The sequence below is a fragment of the Myxine glutinosa genome, chromosome 9, assembly GCF_964187855.1.
Source record: "Myxine glutinosa chromosome 9, kmMyxGlut1.1, whole genome shotgun sequence".
Taxonomy (NCBI): Eukaryota; Metazoa; Chordata; class Myxini; order Myxiniformes; family Myxinidae; genus Myxine; species Myxine glutinosa.
In genome coordinates, this window is record NC_136269.1 from 75,086,385 (window position 1) to 75,106,949 (window position 20,565).

Sequence of the window (20,565 nt, forward strand, 5' to 3'; positions counted from 1 at the left end):
CCATGTGACTACTAGCTATCACTCCTACTGATATGTTTTAGTGCTGCAATAATGAGTGATCAACGTAAGGGGTCTCCGGTTGTCGCAGACGTGCACGTCCCTGAGCCACGCGCACAAAGGCCTCTGACAAGTACTCGGAATTGCAGCTGAACACAAATGAATGCACCAACTTTTCTGAACCCTGCTGGACTTCACATGACCTCTTTCTGAACCCTGCTGAAATTCACATGACCTCTATCTGAACCCTGCTGGACTTCACACGACCTCTATCTGAACCATGCTGGACTTCACATGACATATATCTGAACCCTGCTGGACTTCACATGACTCCTTTCTGAACCCTGCTGGACTTCACATGACCTCTATCTGAACCCTGATGGACTTCACATGACCTCTTTCTGAACCCTGCTGGACCTACTGCGACCTCTTTCTGTACCCTGCTGGACCTCCTATGACCTCTTTCTGAACCCTGCTGAACCTCCTCTGACCTCTTTCTGAACCCTGATTGACCTCCTATGACCTCTTTCTGAACCCTGCTGAACCTCCTCTGACCTCTTTCTGAACCCTGCTTGACCTCCTACGACATCTTTCTGAACCCTGCTGGACTTCACATGACCGTGCCTTTTCACTGACGGTCTGCCAGTCTTCGTTGGTCGACGTTGCAGATCCCAGTGTACTTCAGGAAGCATGGGCGAGCTTTCGCAGGCAGCCGGAACAAATGACAAATTCCTCCTCCAACCATATTTGAACGTTGGGCCTGGCCAGCAGGTTCGTGAAAGACTTGAGCCCAGCTTGACCCTCGTTCCGATGGCGGTGATACCTTGGGTTTCTCTGTTCCTCAAGGAAGTAGAACTAAAAAAGCAGGTTTGGAACGGGAAGATGACGTAATCTGTTGCCAAATCCTTGACGCGAGGGTCGCGACTGTATTTTAAAGAGGTGACCAAGGTTACTCAATCGTCACCAAGGGGTGGACTACCACTCCAATGAATTCGACTTCAGGAAAATATGTTGAAGAAGCAAAGCGACCACGCGACTTCATTAAATATTGCTAAAAGTGAAGTCAAAATCAGTTTTGAGCCAGGTAGGAGTCGAACCTACAATCTTCTGATTCGTAGTCAGACACGTTATCCATTGCGCCACTGGCCCATGTGACTACTAGCTATCACTCCTACTGATATGTTTTAGTGCTGCAATAATGAGTGATCAACGTAAGGGGTCTCCGGTTGTCGCAGACGTGCACGTTCCTGAGCCACGCGCACAAAGGCCTCTGACAAGTACTCGGAATTGCAGCTGAACACAAATGAATGCACCAACTTTTCTGAACCCTGCTGGACTTCACATGACCTCTTTCTGAACCCTGCTGAAATTCACATGACCTCTATCTGAACCCTGCTGGACTTCACACGACCTCTATCTGAACCATGCTGGACTTCACATGACATATATCTGAACCCTGCTGGACCTACTGCGACCTCTTTCTGTACCCTGCTGGACCTCCTATGACCTCTTTCTGTACCCTGCTGGACCTCCTATGGCCTCTCTCTGAACCCTGCTGAACCTCCTCTGACCTCTTTCTGAACCCTGATTGACCTCCTACGACATCTTTCTGAACCCTGCTGGACTTCACATGACCTCTATCTGAACCCTGCTGGACTTCACATGACCTCTATCTGAACCCTGCTGGACTTCACATGACATATATCTGAACCCTGCTGGACCTACTGCGACCTCTTTCTGTACCCTGCTGGACCTCCTATGACCTCTTTCTGTACCCTGCTGGACCTCCTATGGCCTCTCTCTGAACCCTGCTGAACCTCCTCTGACCTCTTTCTGAACCCTGATTGACCTCCTACGACATCTTTCTGAACCCTGCTGGACTTCACATGACCTCTATCTGAACCCTGCTGGACTTCACATGACCTCTATCTGAACCCTGCTGGACTTCACATGACCTCTATCTGAACCCTGCTGGACTTCACATGACCTCTTTCTCTACCCTGCTGGACCTCCTATGACCTCTTTCTGTACCCTGCTGGACTTCCTATGACCTCTTTCTGAACCCTGCTGAACCTCCTCTGACCTCTTTCTGAACCCTGATTGACCTCCTACGACATCTTTCTGAACCCTGCTGGACTTCACATGACCTCTATCTGAACCCTGCTGGACTTCACATGACCTCTATCTGAACCCTGCTGGACTTCACATGACCTCTTTCTGAACCCTGCTGGACCTACTGCAACCTCTTTCTGTACCCTGCTGAACCTCCTCTGACCTCTTTCTGAACCCTGCTTGACCTCCTACGACATCTTTCTGAACCCTGCTGGACTTCACATGACCGTGCCTTTTCACTGACGGTCTGCCAGTCTTCGTTGGTCGACGTTGCAGATCCCAGTGTACTTCAGGAAGCATGGGCGAGCTTTCGCAGGCAGCCGGAACAAATGACAAATTCCTCCTCCAACCATATTTGAACGTTGGGCCTGGCCAGCAGGTTCGTGAAAGACTTGAGCCCAAGACCCTCGTTCCGATGGCGGTGATACCTTGGGTTTCTCTGTTCCTCAAGGAAGTAGAACTAAAAAAGCAGGTTTGGAACGGGAAGATGACGTAATCTGTTGCCAAATCCTTGACGCAAGGATCGCGACTGTATTTTAAAGAGGTGACCAAGGTTACTCAATCGTCACCAAGGGGTGGACTACCACTCCAATGAATTCGACTTCAGGAAAATATGTTGAAGAAGCAAAGCGACCACGCGACTTCATTAAATATTGCTAAAAGTGAAGTCAAAATCAGTTTTGAGCCAGGTAGGAGTCGAACCTACAATCTTCTAATTCGTAGTCAGACGCGTTATCCAATGCGCCACTGGCCCATGTGACTACTAGCTATCACTCCTACTGATATGTTTTAGTGCTGCAATAATGAGTGATCAACGTAAGGGGTCTCCGGTTGTCGCAGACGTGCACGTTCCTGAGCCACGCGCACAAAGGCCTCTGACAAGTACTCGGAATTGCAGCTGAACACAAATGAATGCACCAACTTTTCTGAACCCTGCTGGACTTCACATGACCTCTTTCTGAACCCTGCTGAACTTCACATGACCTCTATCTGAACCCTGCTGGACTTCACACGACCTCTATCTGAACCATGCTGGACTTCACATGACATATATCTGAACCCTGCTGGACTTCACATGACTCCTTTCTGAACCCTGCTGGACTTCACCTGACCTCTATCTGAACCCTGCTGGACTTCACATGACCTCTTTCTGAACCCTGCTGGACCTACTGCGACCTCTTTCTGTACCCTGCTGGACCTACTGCGACATCTTTCTGAACCCTGCTGGACCTCCTATGACCTCTATCTGAACCCTGCTGGACTTCACATGACCTCTATCTGAACCCTGCTGGACTTCACATGACCTCTTTCTGAACCCTGCTGGACCTACTGCGACCTCTTTCTGTACCCTGCTGGACCTCCTATGACCTCTTTCTGAACCCTGCTGAACCTCCTCTGACCTCTTTCTGAACCCTGCTTGACCTCCTACGACATCTTTCTGAACCCTGCTGGACTTCACATGACCGTGCCTTTTCACTGACGGTCTGCCAGTCTTCGTTGGTCGACGTTGCAGATCCCAGTGTACTTCAGGAAGCATGGGCGAGCTTTCGCAGGCAGCCGGAACAAATGACAAATTCCTCCTCCAACCATATTTGAACGTTGGGCCTGGCCAGCAGGTTCGTGAAAGACTTGAGCCCAGCTTGACCCTCGTTCCGATGGCGGTGATACCTTGGGTTTCTCTGTTCCTCAAGGAAGTAGAACTAAAAAAGCAGGTTTGGAACGGGAAGATGACGTAATCTGTTGCCAAATCCTTGACGCGAGGGTCGCGACTGTATTTTAAAGAGGTGACCAAGGTTACTCAATCGTCACCAAGGGGTGGACTACCACTCCAATGAATTCGACTTCAGGAAAATATGTTGAAGAAGCAAAGCGACCACGCGACTTCATTAAATATTGCTAAAAGTGAAGTCAAAATCAGTTTTGAGCCAGGTAGGAGTCGAACCTACAATCTTCTGATTCGTAGTCAGACGCGTTATCCATTGCGCCACTGGCCCATGTGACTACTAACTATCACTCCTACTGATATGTTTTAGTGCTGCAATAATGAGTGATCAACGTAAGAGGTCTCCGGTTGTCGCAGACGTGCACGTTCCTGAGCCACGCGCACAAAGGCCTCTGACAAGTACTCGGAATTGCAGCTGAACACAAATGAATGCACCAACTTTTCTGAACCCTGCTGGACTTCACATGACATATATCTGAACCCTGCTGGACTTCACATGACTCCTTTCTGAACCCTGCTGGACTTCACATGACCTATATCTGAACCCTGCTGGACTTCACATGACCTCTTTCTGAACCCTGCTGGACCTACTGCGACCTCTTTCTGTACCCTGCTGGACCTCCTATGACCTCTTTCTGAACCCTGCTGAACCTCCTCTGACCTCTTTCTGAACCCTGATTGACCTCCTACGACATCTTTCTGAACCCTGCTGGACTTCACATGACCTCTATCTGAACCCTGCTGGACTTCACATGACCTCTATCTGAACCCTGCTGGACTTCACATGACCTCTTTCTGAACCCTGCTGGACCGACTGCGACCTCTTTCTGTACCCTGCTGGACCTCCTATGACCTCTTTCTGAACCCTGCTGAACCTCCTCTGACCTCTTTCTGAACCCTGCTTGACCTCCTACGACATCTTTCTGAACCCTGCTGGACTTCACATGACATATATCTGAACCCTGCTGGACTTCACATGACTCCTTTCTGAACCCTGCTGGACTTCACATGACCTCTATCTGAACCCTGCTGGACTTCACATGACCTCTTTCTGAACCCTGCTGGTCCTACTGCGACCTCTTTCTGTACCCTGCTGGACCTCCTATGACCTCTTTCTGAACCCTGCTGAACCTCCTCTGACCTCTTTCTGAACCCTGATTGACCTCCTACGACATCTTTATGAACCCTGCTGGACTTCACATGACCTCTATCTGAACCCTGCTGGACTTCACATGACCTCTATCTGAACCCTGCTGGACTTCACATGACCTCTTTCTGAACCCTGCTGGACCGACTGCGACCTCTTTCTGTACCCTGCTGGACCTCCTATGACCTCTTTCTGAACCCTGCTGAACCTCCTCTGACCTCTTTCTGAACCCTGCTTGACCTCCTACGACATCTTTCTGAACCCTGCTGGACTTCACATGACCGTGCCTTTTCACTGACGGTCTGCCAGTCTTCGTTGGTCGACGTTGCAGATCCCAGTGTACTTCAGGAAGCATGGGCGAGCTTTCGCAGGCAGCCGGAACAAATGACAAATTCCTCCTCCAACCATATTTGAACGTTGGGCCTGGCCAGCAGGTTCGTGAAAGACTTGAGCCCAGCTTGACCCTCGTTCCGATGGCGGTGATACCTTGGGTTTCTCTGTTCCTCAAGGAAGTAGAACTAAAAAAGCAGGTTTGGAACGGGAAGATGACGTAATCTGTTGCCAAATCCTTGACGCGAGGGTCGCGACTGTATTTTAAAGAGGTGACCAAGGTTACTCAATCGTCACCAAGGGGTGGACTACCACTCCAATTAATTCGACTTCAGGAAAATATGTTGAAGCAGCAAAGCGACCACGCGACTTCATTAAATATTGCTAAAAGTGAAGTCAAAATCAGTTTTGAGCCAGGTAGGAGTCGAACCTACAAACTTCTGATTTGTAGTCAGACGCGTTATCCATTGCGCCACTGGCCCATGTGACTACGAGCTATCACTCCTACTGATATGTTTTAGTGCTGCAATAATGAGTGATCAACGTAAGGGGTCTCCGGTTGTCGCAGACGTGCACGTTCCTGAGCCACGCGCACAAAGGCCTCTGACAAGTACTCGGAATTGCAGCTGAACACAAATGAATGCACCAACTTTTCTGAACCCTGCTGGACTTCACATGACATATATCTGAACCCTGCTGGACTTCACATGACTCCTTTCTGAACCCTGCTGGACTTCACATGACCTCTATCTGAACCCTGCTGGACTTCACATGACCTCTTTCTGAACCCTGCTGGACCTACTGCGACCTCTTTCTGTACCCTGCTGGACCTCCTATGACCTCTTTCTGAACCCTGCTGAACCTCCTCTGACTTCTTTCTGAACCCTGATTGACCTCCTACGACATCTTTCTGAACCCTGCTGGACTTCACATGACCTCTATCTGAACCCTGCTGGACTTCACATGACCTCTTTCTGAACCCTGCTGAACTTCACATGACCTCTATCTGAACCCTGCTGGACTTCACACGACCTCTATCTGAACCATGCTGGACTTCACATGACATATATCTGAACCCTGCTGGACCTACTGCGACCTCTTTCTGTACCCTGCTGGACCTCCTATGACCTCTTTCTGAACCCTGCTGAACCTCCTCTGACCTCTTTCTGAACCCTGATTGACCTCCTACGACATCTTTCTGAACCCTGCTGGACTTCACATGACCTCTATCTGAACCCTGCTGGACTTCACATGACCTCTTTCTGAACCCTGCTGGACCTACTGCGCCCTCTTTCTGTACCCTGCTGGACCTCCTATGACCTCTTTCTGAACCCTGCTGAACCTCCTCTGACCTCTTTCTGAACCCTGCTTGACCTCCTACGACATCTTTCTGAACCCCGCTGGACTTCACATGACCGTGCCTTTTCACTGACGGTCTGCCAGTCTTCGTTGGTCGACGTTGCAGATCCCAGTGTACTTCAGGAAGCATGGGCGAGCTTTCGCAGGCAGCCGGAACAAATGACAAATTCCTCCTCCAACCATATTTGAACGTTGGGCCTGGCCAGCAGGTTCGTGAAAGACTTGAGCCCAGCTTGACCCTCGTTCCGATGGCGGTGATACCTTGGGTTTCTCTGTTCCTCAAGGAAGTAGAACTAAAAAAGCAGGTTTGGAACGGGAAGATGACGTAATCTGTTGCCAAATCCTTGACGCGAGGGTCGCGACTGTATTTTAAAGAGGTGACCAAGGTTACTCAATCGTCACCAAGGGGTGGACTACCACTCCAATGAATTCGACTTCAGGAAAATATGTTGAAGAAGCAAAGCGACCACGCGACTTCATTAAATATTGCTAAAAGTGAAGTCAAAATCAGTTTCGAGCCAGGTAGGAGTCGAACCTACAATCTTCTGATTCGTAGTCAGACGCGTTATCCATTGCGACACTGGCCCATGTGACTACTAGCTATCACTCCTACTGATATGTTTTAGTGCTGCAATAATGAGTGATCAACGTAAGGGGTCTCCGGTTGTCGCAGACGTGCACGTCCCTGAGCCACGCGCACAAAGGCCTCTGACAAGTACTCGGAATTGCAGCTGAACACAAATGAATGCACCAACTTTTCTGAACCCTGCTGGACTTCACATGACCTCTTTCTGAACCCTGCTGAAATTCACATGACCTCTATCTGAACCCTGCTGGACTTCACACGACCTCTATCTGAACCATGCTGGACTTCACATGACATATATCTGAACCCTGCTGGACTTCACATGACTCCTTTCTGAACCCTGCTGGACTTCACATGACCTCTATCTGAACCCTGATGGACTTCACATGACCTCTTTCTGAACCCTGCTGGACCTACTGCGACCTCTTTCTGTACCCTGCTGGACCTCCTATGACCTCTTTCTGAACCCTGCTGAACCTCCTCTGACCTCTTTCTGAACCCTGATTGACCTCCTATGACCTCTTTCTGAACCCTGCTGAACCTCCTCTGACCTCTTTCTGAACCCTGCTTGACCTCCTACGACATCTTTCTGAACCCTGCTGGACTTCACATGACCGTGCCTTTTCACTGACGGTCTGCCAGTCTTCGTTGGTCGACGTTGCAGATCCCAGTGTACTTCAGGAAGCATGGGCGAGCTTTCGCAGGCAGCCGGAACAAATGACAAATTCCTCCTCCAACCATATTTGAACGTTGGGCCTGGCCAGCAGGTTCGTGAAAGACTTGAGCCCAGGTTGACCCTCGTTCCGATGGCGGTGATACCTTGGGTTTCTCTGTTCCTCAAGGAAGTAGAACTAAAAAAGCAGGTTTGGAACGGGAAGATGACGTAATCTGTTGCCAAATCCTTGACGCGAGGGTCGCGACTGTATTTTAAAGAGGTGACCAAGGTTACTCAATCGTCACCAAGGGGTGGACTACCACTCCAATGAATTCGACTTCAGGAAAATATGTTGAAGAAGCAAAGCGACCACGCGACTTCATTAAATATTGCTAAAAGTGAAGTCAAAATCAGTTTTGAGCCAGGTAGGAGTCAAACCTACAATCTTCTGATTCGTAGTCAGACACGTTATCCATTGCGCCACTGGCCCATGTGACTACTATCTATCACTCCTACTGATATGTTTTAGTGCTGCAATAATGAGTGATCAACGTAAGGGGTCTCCGGTTGTCGCAGACGTGCACGTTCCTGAGCCACGCGCACAAAGGCCTCTGACAAGTACTCGGAATTGCAGCTGAACACAAATGAATGCACCAACTTTTCTGAACCCTGCTGGACTTCACATGACCTCTTTCTGAACCCTGCTGGACCTACTGCGACCTCTTTCTGAACCCTGCTGGACTTCACATGACCTCTTTCTGAACCCTGCTGGACCTACTGCGACCTCTTTCTGTACCCTGCTGGACCTCCTATGACCTCTTTCTGAACCCTGCTGAACCTCCTCTGACCTCTTTCTGAACCCTGCTTGACCTCCTACGACATCTTTCTGAACCCTGCTGGACTTCACATGACCGTGCCTTTTCACTGACGGTCTGCCAGTCTTCGTTGGTCGACGTTGCAGATCCCAGTGTACTTCAGGAAGCATGGGCGAGCTTTCGCAGGCAGCCGGAACAAATGACAAATTCCTCCTCCAACCATATTTGAACGTTGGGCCTGGCCAGCAGGTTCGTGAAAGACTTGAGCCCAGCTTGACCCTCGTTCCGATGGCGGTGATACCTTGGGTTTCTCTGTTCCTCAAGGAAGTAGAACTAAAAAAGCAGGTTTGAAACGGGAAGATGACGTAATCTGTTGCCAAATCCTTGACGCGAAGGTCGCGACTGTATTTTAAAGAGGTGACCAAGGTTACTCAATCGTCACCAAGGGGTGGACTGCCACTCCAATGAATTCGACTTCAGGAAAATATGTTGAAGAAGCAAAGCGACCACGCGACTTCATTAAATATTGCTAAAAGTGAAGTCAAAATCAGTTTTGAGCCAGGTAGGAGTCGAACCTACAATCTTCTGATTCGTAGTCAGAAGCGTTATCCATTGCACCACTGGCCCATGTGACTACTAGCTATCACTCCTACTGATATGTTTTAGTGCTGCAATAATGAGTGATCAACGTAAGGGGTCTCCGGTTGTCGCAGACGTGCACGTTCCTGAGCCACGCGCACAAAGGCCTCTGACAAGTACTCGGAATTGCAGCTGAACACAAATGAATGCACCAACTTTTTTGAACCCTGCTGGACTTCACATGACATATATCTGAACCCTGCTGGACTTCACATGACTCCTTTCTGAACCCTGCTGGACTTCACATGACCTCTATCTGAACCCTGCTGGACTTCACATGACCTCTTTCTGAACCCTGCTGGACCTACTGCGACCTCTTTCTGTACCCTGCTGGACCTCCTATGACCTCTTTCTGAACCCTGCTGAACCTCCTCTGACCTCTTTCTGAACCCTGATTGACCTCCTACGACATCTTTCTGAACCCTGCTGGACTTCACATGACCTCTATCTGAACCCTGCTGGACTTCACATGACCTCTATCTGAACCCTGCTGGACTTCACATGACCTCTTTCTGAACCCTGCTGGACCTACTGCGACCTCTTTCTGTACCCTGCTGGACCTCCTATGACCTCTTTCTGAACCCTGCTGAACCTCCTCTGACCTCTTTCTGAACCCAGCTTGACCTCCTACGACATCTTTCTGAACCCTGCTGGACTTCACATGACCGTGCCTTTTCACTGACGGTCTGCCAGTCTTCGTTGGTCGACGTTGCAGATCCCAGTGTACTTCAGGAAGCATGGGCGAGCTTTCGCAGGCAGCCGGAACAAATGACAAATTCCTCCTCCAACCATATTTGAACGTTGGGCCTGGCCAGCAGGTTCGTGAAAGACTTGAGCCCAGCTTGACCCTCGTTCCGATGGCGGTGATACCTTGGGTTTCTCTGTTCCTCAAGGAAGTAGAACTAAAAAAGCAGGTTTGGAACGGGAAGATGACGTAATCTGTTGCCAAATCCTTGACGCGAGGGTCGCGACTGTATTTTAAAGAGGTGACCAAGGTTACTCAATCGTCACCAAGGGGTGGACGACCACTCCAATGAATTCGACTTCAGGAAAATATGTTGAAGAAGCAAAGCGACCACGCGACTTCATTAAATATTGCTAAAAGTGAAGTCAAAATCAGTTTTGAGCCAGGTAGGAGTCGAACCTACAATCTTCTGATTCGTAGTCAGACGCGTTATCCATTGCGCCACTGGCCCATGTGACTACCAGCTATCACTCCTACTGATATGTTTTAGTGCTGCAATAATGAGTGATCAACGTAAGGGGTCTCCGGTTGTCGCAGACGTGCACGTTCCTGAGCCACGCGCACAAAGGCCTCTGACAAGTACTCGGAATTGCAGCTGAACACAAATGAATGCATCAACTTTTCTGAACCCTGCTGGACTTCACATGACCTCTTTCTGAACCCTGCTGAACTTCACATGACCTCTATCTGAACCCTGCTGGACTTCACACGACCTCTATCTGAACCATGCTGGACTTCACATGACATATATCTGAACCCTGCTGGACCTACTGCGACCTCTTTCTGTACCCTGCTGGACCTCCTATGACCTCTTTCTGAACCCTGCTGAACCTCCTCTGACCTCTTTCTGAACCCTGATTGACCTCCTACGACATCTTTCTGAACCCTGCTGGACTTCACATGACCTCTATCTGAACCCTGCTGGACTTCACATGACCTCTTTCTGAACCCTGCTGGACCTACTGCGCCCTCTTTCTGTACCCTGCTGGACCTCCTATGACCTCTTTCTGAACCCTGCTGAACCTCCTCTGACCTCTTTCTGAACCCTGCTTGACCTCCTACGACATCTTTCTGAACCCCGCTGGACTTCACATGACCGTGCCTTTTCACTGACGGTCTGCCAGTCTTCGTTGGTCGACGTTGCAGATCCCAGTGTACTTCAGGAAGCATGGGCGAGCTTTCGCAGGCAGCCGGAACAAATGACAAATTCCTCCTCCAACCATATTTGAACGTTGGGCCTGGCCAGCAGGTTCGTGAAAGACTTGAGCCCAGCTTGACCCTCGTTCCGATGGCGGTGATACCTTGGGTTTCTCTGTTCCTCAAGGAAGTAGAACTAAAAAAGCAGGTTTGGAACGGGAAGATGACGTAATCTGTTGCCAAATCCTTGACGCGAGGGTCGCGACTGTATTTTAAAGAGGTGACCAAGGTTACTCAATCGTCACCAAGGGGTGGACTACCACTCCAATTAATTCGACTTCAGGAAAATATGTTGAAGAAGCAAAGCGACCACGCGACTTCATTAAATATTGCTAAAAGTGAAGTCAAAATCAGTTTCGAGCCAGGTAGGAGTCGAACCTACAATCTTCTGATTCGTAGTCAGACGCGTTATCCATTGCGACACTGGCCCATGTGACTACTATCTATCACTCCTACTGATATGTTTTAGTGCTGCAATAATGAGTGATCAACGTAAGGGGTCTCCGGTTGTCGCAGACGTGCACGTCCCTGAGCCACGCGCACAAAGGCCTCTGACAAGTACTCGGAATTGCAGCTGAACACAAATGAATGCACCAACTTTTCTGAACCCTGCTGGACTTCACATGACCTCTTTCTGAACCCTGCTGAAATTCACATGACCTCTATCTGAACCCTGCTGGACTTCACACGACCTCTATCTGAACCATGCTGGACTTCACATGACATATATCTGAACCCTGCTGGACTTCACATGACTCCTTTCTGAACCCTGCTGGACTTCACATGACCTCTATCTGAACCCTGATGGACTTCACATGACCTCTTTCTGAACCCTGCTGGACCTACTGCGACCTCTTTCTGTACCCTGCTGGACCTCCTATGACCTCTTTCTGAACCCTGCTGAACCTCCTCTGACCTCTTTCTGAACCCTGATTGACCTCCTATGACCTCTTTCTGAACCCTGCTGAACCTCCTCTGACCTCTTTCTGAACCCTGCTTGACATCCTACGACATCTTTCTGAACCCTGCTGGACTTCACATGACCGTGCCTTTTCACTGACGGTCTGCCAGTCTTCGTTGGTCGACGTTGCAGATCCCAGTGTACTTCAGGAAGCATGGGCGAGCTTTCGCAGGCAGCCGGAACAAATGACAAATTCCTCCTCCAACCATATTTGAACGTTGGGCCTGGCCAGCAGGTTCGTGAAAGACTTGAGCCCAGCTTGACCCTCGTTCCGATGGCGGTGATACCTTGGGTTTCTCTGTTCCTCAAGGAAGTAGAACTAAAAAAGCAGGTTTGGAACGGGAAGATGACGTAATCTGTTGCCAAATCCTTGACGCGAGGGTCGCGACTGTATTTTAAAGAGGTGACCAAGGTTACTCAATCGTCACCAAGGGGTGGACTACCACTCCAATGAATTCGACTTCAGGAAAATATGTTGAAGAAGCAAAGCGACCACGCGACTTCATTAAATATTGCTAAAAGTGAAGTCAAAATCAGTTTTGAGCCAGGTAGGAGTCGAACCTACAATCTTCTGATTCGTAGTCAGACACGTTATCCATTGCGCCACTGGCCCATGTGACTACTAGCTATCACTCCTACTGATATGTTTTAGTGCTGCAATAATGAGTGATCAACGTAAGGGGTCTCCGGTTGTCGCAGACGTGCACGTTCCTGAGCCACGCGCACAAAGGCCTCTGACAAGTACTCGGAATTGCAGCTGAACACAAATGAATGCACCAACTTTTCTGAACCCTGCTGGACTTCACATGACGTCTTTCTGAACCCTGCTGAACTTCACATGACCTCTATCTGAACCCTGCTGGACTTCACATGACCTCTTTCTGAACCATGCTGGACCTACTGCGACCTCTTTCTGTACCCTGCTGGACCTCCTATGACCTCTTTCTGAACCCTGCTGAACCTCCTCTGACCTCTTTCTGAACCCTGCTTGACCTCCTACGACATCTTTCTGAACCCTGCTGGACTTCACATGACCGTGCCTTTTCACTGACGGTCTGCCAGTCTTCGTTGGTCGACGTTGCAGATCCCAGTGTACTTCAGGAAGCATGGGCGAGCTTTCGCAGGCAGCCGGAACAAATGACAAATTCCTCCTCCAACCATATTTGAACGTTGGGCCTGGCCAGCAGGTTCGTGAAAGACTTGAGCCCAGCTTGACCCTCGTTCCGATGGCGGTGATACCTTGGGTTTCTCTGTTCCTCAAGGAAGTAGAACTAAAAAAGCAGGTTTGAAACGGGAAGATGACGTAATCTGTTGCCAAATCCTTGACGCGAAGGTCGCGACTGTATTTTAAAGAGGTGACCAAGGTTACTCAATCGTCACCAAGGGGTGGACTGCCACTCCAATGAATTCGACTTCAGGAAAATATGTTGAAGAAGCAAAGCGACCACGCGACTTCATTAAATATTGCTAAAAGTGAAGTCAAAATCAGTTTTGAGCCAGGTAGGAGTCGAACCTACAATCTTCTGATTCGTAGTCAGAAGCGTTATCCATTGCACCACTGGCCCATGTGACTACTAGCTATCACTCCTACTGATATGTTTTAGTGCTGCAATAATGAGTGATCAACGTAAGGGGTCTCCGGTTGTCGCAGACGTGCACGTTCCTGAGCCACGCGCACAAAGGCCTCTGACAAGTACTCGGAATTGCAGCTGAACACAAATGAATGCACCAACTTTTTTGAACCCTGCTGGACTTCACATGACATATATCTGAACCCTGCTGGACTTCACATGACTCCTTTCTGAACCCTGCTGGACTTCACATGACCTCTATCTGAACCCTGCTGGACTTCACATGACCTCTTTCTGAACCCTGCTGGACCTACTGCGACCTCTTTCTGTACCCTGCTGGACCTCCTATGACCTCTTTCTGAACCCTGCTGAACCTCCTCTGACCTCTTTCTGAACCCTGATTGACCTCCTACGACATCTTTCTGAACCCTGCTGGACTTCACATGACCTCTATCTGAACCCTGCTGGACTTCACATGACCTCTATCTGAACCCTGCTGGACTTCACATGACCTCTTTCTGAACCCTGCTGGACCTACTGCGACCTCTTTCTGTACCCTGCTGGACCTCCTATGACCTCTTTCTGAACCCTGCTGAACCTCCTCTGACCTCTTTCTGAACCCAGCTTGACCTCCTACGACATCTTTCTGAACCCTGCTGGACTTCACATGACCGTGCCTTTTCACTGACGGTCTGCCAGTCTTCGTTGGTCGACGTTGCAGATCCCAGTGTACTTCAGGAAGCATGGGCGAGCTTTCGCAGGCAGCCGGAACAAATGACAAATTCCTCCTCCAACCATATTTGAACGTTGGGCCTGGCCAGCAGGTTCGTGAAAGACTTGAGCCCAGCTTGACCCTCGTTCCGATGGCGGTGATACCTTGGGTTTCTCTGTTCCTCAAGGAAGTAGAACTAAAAAAGCAGGTTTGGAACGGGAAGATGACGTAATCTGTTGCCAAATCCTTGACGCGAGGGTCGCGACTGTATTTTAAAGAGGTGACCAAGGTTACTCAATCGTCACCAAGGGGTGGACGACCACTCCAATGAATTCGACTTCAGGAAAATATGTTGAAGAAGCAAAGCGACCACGCGACTTCATTAAATATTGCTAAAAGTGAAGTCAAAATCAGTTTTGAGCCAGGTAGGAGTCGAACCTACAATCTTCTGATTCGTAGTCAGACGCGTTATCCATTGCGCCACTGGCCCATGTGACTACTACCTATCACTCCTACTGATATGTTTTAGTGCTGCAATAATGAGTGATCAACGTAAGGGGTCTCCGGTTGTCGCAGACGTGCACGTTCCTGAGCCACGCGCACAAAGGCCTCTGACAAGTACTCGGAATTGCAGCTGAACACAAATGAATGCATCAACTTTTCTGAACCCTGCTGGACTTCACATGACCTCTTTCTGAACCCTGCTGAACTTCACATGACCTCTATCTGAACCATGCTGGACTTCACATGACATATATCTGAACCCTGCTGGACCTACTGCGACCTCTTTCTGTACCCTGCTGGACCTCCTATGACCTCTTTCTGAACCCTGCTGAACCTCCTCTGACCTCTTTCTGAACCCTGATTGACCTCCTACGACATCTTTCTGAACCCTGCTGGACTTCACATGACCTCTATCTGAACCCTGCTGGACTTCACATGACCTCTTTCTGAACCCTGCTGGACCTACTGCGCCCTCTTTCTGTACCCTGCTGGACCTCCTATGACCTCTTTCTGAACCCTGCTGAACCTCCTCTGACCTCTTTCTGAACCCTGCTTGACCTCCTACGACATCTTTCTGAACCCCGCTGGACTTCACATGACCGTGCCTTTTCACTGACGGTCTGCCAGTCTTCGTTGGTCGACGTTGCAGATCCCAGTGTACTTCAGGAAGCATGGGCGAGCTTTCGCAGGCAGCCGGAACAAATGACAAATTCCTCCTCCAACCATATTTGAACGTTGGGCCTGGCCAGCAGGTTCGTGAAAGACTTGAGCCCAGCTTGACCCTCGTTCCGATGGCGGTGATACCTTGGGTTTCTCTGTTCCTCAAGGAAGTAGAACTAAAAAAGCAGGTTTGGAACGGGAAGATGACGTAATCTGTTGCCAAATCCTTGACGCGAGGGTCGCGACTGTATTTTAAAGAGGTGACCAAGGTTACTCAATCGTCACCAAGGGGTGGACTACCACTCCAATTAATTCGACTTCAGGAAAATATGTTGAAGAAGCAAAGCGACCACGCGACTTCATTAAATATTGCTAAAAGTGAAGTCAAAATCAGTTTCGAGCCAGGTAGGAGTCGAACCTACAATCTTCTGATTCGTAGTCAGACGCGTTATCCATTGCGACACTGGCCCATGTGACTACTAGCTATCACTCCTACTGATATGTTTTAGTGCTGCAATAATGAGTGATCAACGTAAGGGGTCTCCGGTTGTCGCAGACGTGCACGTCCCTGAGCCACGCGCACAAAGGCCTCTGACAAGTACTCGGAATTGCAGCTGAACACAAATGAATGCACCAACTTTTCTGAACCCTGCTGGACTTCACATGACCTCTTTCTGAACCCTGCTGAAATTCACATGACCTCTATCTGAACCCTGCTGGACTTCACACGACCTCTATCTGAACCATGCTGGACTTCACATGACATATATCTGAACCCTGCTGGACTTCACATGACTCCTTTCTGAACCCTGCTGGACTTCACATGACCTCTATCTGAACCCTGATGGACTTCACATGACCTCTTTCTGAACCCTGCTGGACCTACTGCGACCTCTTTCTGTACCCTGCTGGACCTCCTATGACCTCTTTCTGAACCCTGCTGAACCTCCTCTGACCTCTTTCTGAACCCTGATTGACCTCCTATGACCTCTTTCTGAACCCTGCTGAACCTCCTCTGACCTCTTTCTGAACCCTGCTTGACATCCTACGACATCTTTCTGAACCCTGCTGGACTTCACATGACCGTGCCTTTTCACTGACGGTCTGCCAGTCTTCGTTGGTCGACGTTGCAGATCCCAGTGTACTTCAGGAAGCATGGGCGAGCTTTCGCAGGCAGCCGGAACAAATGACAAATTCCTCCTCCAACCATATTTGAACGTTGGGCCTGGCCAGCAGGTTCGTGAAAGACTTGAGCCCAGCTTGACCCTCGTTCCGATGGCGGTGATACCTTGGGTTTCTCTGTTCCTCAAGGAAGTAGAACTAAAAAAGCAGGTTTGGAACGGGAAGATGACGTAATCTGTTGCCAAATCCTTGACGCGAGGGTCGCGACTGTATTTTAAAGAGGTGACCAAGGTTACTCAATCGTCACCAAGGGGTGGACTACCACTCCAATGAATTCGACTTCAGGAAAATATGTTGAAGAAGCAAAGCGACCACGCGACTTCATTAAATATTGCTAAAAGTGAAGTCAAAATCAGTTTTGAGCCAGGTAGGAGTCGAACCTACAATCTTCTGATTCGTAGTCAGACACGTTATCCATTGCGCCACTGGCCCATGTGACTACTAGCTATCACTCCTACTGATATGTTTTAGTGCTGCAATAATGAGTGATCAACGTAAGGGGTCTCCGGTTGTCGCAGACGTGCACGTTCCTGAGCCACGCGCACAAAGGCCTCTGACAAGTACTCGGAATTGCAGCTGAACACAAATGAATGCACCAACTTTTCTGAACCCTGCTGGACTTCACATGACCTCTTTCTGAACCCTGCTGGACCTACTGCGACCTCTTTCTGAACCCTGCTGGACTTCACATGACCTCTTTCTGAACCCTGCTGGACCTACTGCGACCTCTTTCTGTACCCTGCTGGACCTCCTATGACCTCTTTCTGAACCCTGCTGAACCTCCTCTGACCTCTTTCTGAACCCTGCTTGACCTCCTACGACATCTTTCTGAACCCTGCTGGACTTCACATGACCGTGCCTTTTCACTGACGGTCTGCCAGTCTTCGTTGGTCGACGTTGCAGATCCCAGTGTACTTCAGGAAGCATGGGCGAGCTTTCGCAGGCAGCCGGAACAAATGACAAATTCCTCCTCCAACCATATTTGAACGTTGGGCCTGGCCAGCAGGTTCGTGAAAGACTTGAGCCCAGCTTGACCCTCGTTCCGATGGCGGTGATACCTTGGGTTTCTCTGTTCCTCAAGGAAGTAGAACTAAAAAAGCAGGTTTGAAACGGGAAGATGACGTAATCTGTTGCCAAATCCTTGACGCGAAGGTCGCGACTGTATTTTAAAGAGGTGACCAAGGTTACTCAATCGTCACCAAGGGGTGGACTGCCACTCCAATGAATTCGACTTCAGGAAAATATGTTGAAGAAGCAAAGCGACCACGCGACTTCATTAAATATTGCTAAAAGTGAAGTCAAAATCAGTTTTGAGCCAGGTAGGAGTCGAACCTACAATCTTCTGATTCGTAGTCAGCTGCGTTATCCATTGCGCCACTGGCCCATGTGACTACTAGCTATCACTCCTACTGATATGTTTTAGTGCTGCAATAATGAGTGATCAACGTAAGGGGTCTCCAGTTGTCGCAGACGTGCACGTCCCTGAGCCACGCGCACAAAGGCCTCTGACAAGTACTCGGAATTGCAGCTGAACACAAATGAATGCACCAACTTTTCTGAACCCTGCTGGACTTCACATGACCTCTTTCTGAACCCTGCTGAAATTCACATGACCTCTATCTGAACCCTGCTGGACTTCACACGACCTCTATCTGAACCATGCTGGACTTCACATGACATATATCTGAACCCTGCTGGACTTCACATGACTCCTTTCTGAACCCTGCTGGACTTCACATGACCTCTATCTGAACCCTGATGGACTTCACATGACCTCTTTCTGAACCCTGCTGGACCTACTGCGACCTCTTTCTGTACCCTGCTGGACCTCCTATGACCTCTTTCTGAACCCTGCTGAACCTCCTCTGACCTCTTTCTGAACCCTGATTGACCTCCTATGACCTCTTTCTGAACCCTGCTGAACCTCCTCTGACCTCTTTCTGAACCCTGCTTGACCTCCTACGACATCTTTCTGAACCCTGCTGGACTTCACATGACCGTGCCTTTTCACTGACGGTCTGCCAGTCTTCGTTGGTCGACGTTGCAGATCCCAGTGTACTTCAGGAAGCATGGGCGAGCTTTCGCAGGCAGCCGGAACAAATCACAAATTGCTCCTCCAACCATATTTGAACGTTGGGCCTGGCCAGCAGGTTCGTGAAAGACTTGAGCCCAGCTTGACCCTCGTTCCGATGGCGGTGATACCTTGGGTTTCTCTGTTCCTCAAGGAAGTAGAACTAAAAAAGCAGGTTTGGAACGGGAAGATGACGTAATCTGTTGCCAAATCCTTGACGCGAGGGTCGCGACTGTATTTTAAAGAGGTGACCAAGGTTACTCAATCGTCACCAAGGGGTGGACTACCACTCCAATGAATTCGACTTCAGGAAAATATGTTGAAGAAGCAAAGCGACCACGCGACTTCATTAAATATTGCTAAAAGTGAAGCCAAAATCAGTTTTGAGCCAGGTAGGAGTCGAACCTACAATCTTCTGATTCGTAGTCAGACACGTTATCCATTGCGCCACTGGCCCATGTGACTACTAGCTATCACTCCTACTGATATGTTTTAGTGCTGCAATAATGAGTGATCAACGTAAGGGGTCTCCGGTTGTCGCAGACGTGCACGTTCCTGAGCCACGCGCACAAAGGCCTCTGACAAGTACTCGGAATTGCAGCTGAACACAAATGAATGCACCAACTTTTCTGAACCCTGCTGGACTTCACATGACCTCTTTCTGAACCCTGCTGGACCTACTGCGACCTCTTTCTGAACCCTGCTGGACTTCACATGACCTCTTTCTGAACCCTGCTGGACCTACTGCGACCTCTTTCTGTACCCTGCTGGACCTCCTATGACCTCTTTCTGAACCCTGCTGAACCTCCTCTGACCTCTTTCTGAACCCTGCTTGACCTCCTACGACATCTTTCTGAACCCTGCTGGACTTCACATGACCGTGCCTTTTCACTGACGGTCTGCCAGTCTTCGTTGGTCGACGTTGCAGATCCCAGTGTACTTCAGGAAGCATGGGCGAGCTTTCGCAGGCAGCCGGAACAAATGACAAATTCCTCCTCCAACCATATTTGAACGTTGGGCCTGGCCAGCAGGTTCGTGAAAGACTTGAGCCCAGCTTGACCCTCGTTCCGATGGCGGTGATACCTTGGGTTTCTCTGTTCCTCAAGGAAGTAGAACTAAAAAAGCAGGTTTGAAACGGGAAGATGACGTAATCTGTTGCCAAATCCTTGACGCGAAGGTCGCGACTGTATTTTAAAGAGGTGGCCAAGGTTACTCAATCGTCACCAAGGGGTGGACTGCCACTCCAATGAATTCGACTTCAGGAAAATATGTTGAAGAAGCAAAGCGACCACGCGACTTCATTAAATATTGCTAAAAGTGAAGTCAAAATCAGTTTTGAGCCAGGTAGGAATCGAACCTACAATCTTCTGATTCGTAATCAGACGTGTTATCCATTGCGCCACTTGCCCATGTGACTACTAGCTATCACTCCTACTGATATGTTTTAGTGCTGCAATAATGAGTGATCAACGTAAGGGGTCTCCGGTTGTCGCAGACGTGCACGTTCCTGAGCCACGCGCACAAAGGCCTCTGACAAGTCCTCGGAATTGCAGCTGAACACAAATGAATGCACCAACTTTTCTGAACCCTGCTGGACTT

The 20,565-nt window shown here is 49.4% G+C and overlaps 4 non-coding genes across 4 annotated transcripts; all 4 read right to left on the reverse strand.

The window, feature by feature from the left end:
• Window positions 1–4,030: 4,030 nt before the first annotated feature.
• Window positions 4,031–4,103, reverse strand: TRNAR-ACG (transfer RNA arginine (anticodon ACG)). Its single transcript has one exon. It is a non-coding gene; the product is annotated as a tRNA-Arg (tRNA).
• A 1,615-nt stretch (window positions 4,104–5,718) lies between these two features.
• Window positions 5,719–5,791, reverse strand: TRNAC-ACA (transfer RNA cysteine (anticodon ACA)). The gene has a single exon. It is a non-coding gene; the product is annotated as a tRNA-Cys (tRNA).
• Window positions 5,792–10,486: 4,695 nt separating this feature from the next.
• On the reverse strand, window positions 10,487–10,559 carry TRNAR-ACG (transfer RNA arginine (anticodon ACG)). Its single transcript has one exon. It is a non-coding gene; the product is annotated as a tRNA-Arg (tRNA).
• Window positions 10,560–14,966: 4,407 nt separating this feature from the next.
• Window positions 14,967–15,039, reverse strand: TRNAR-ACG (transfer RNA arginine (anticodon ACG)). The gene has a single exon. It is a non-coding gene; the product is annotated as a tRNA-Arg (tRNA).
• Window positions 15,040–20,565: the final 5,526 nt, after the last annotated feature.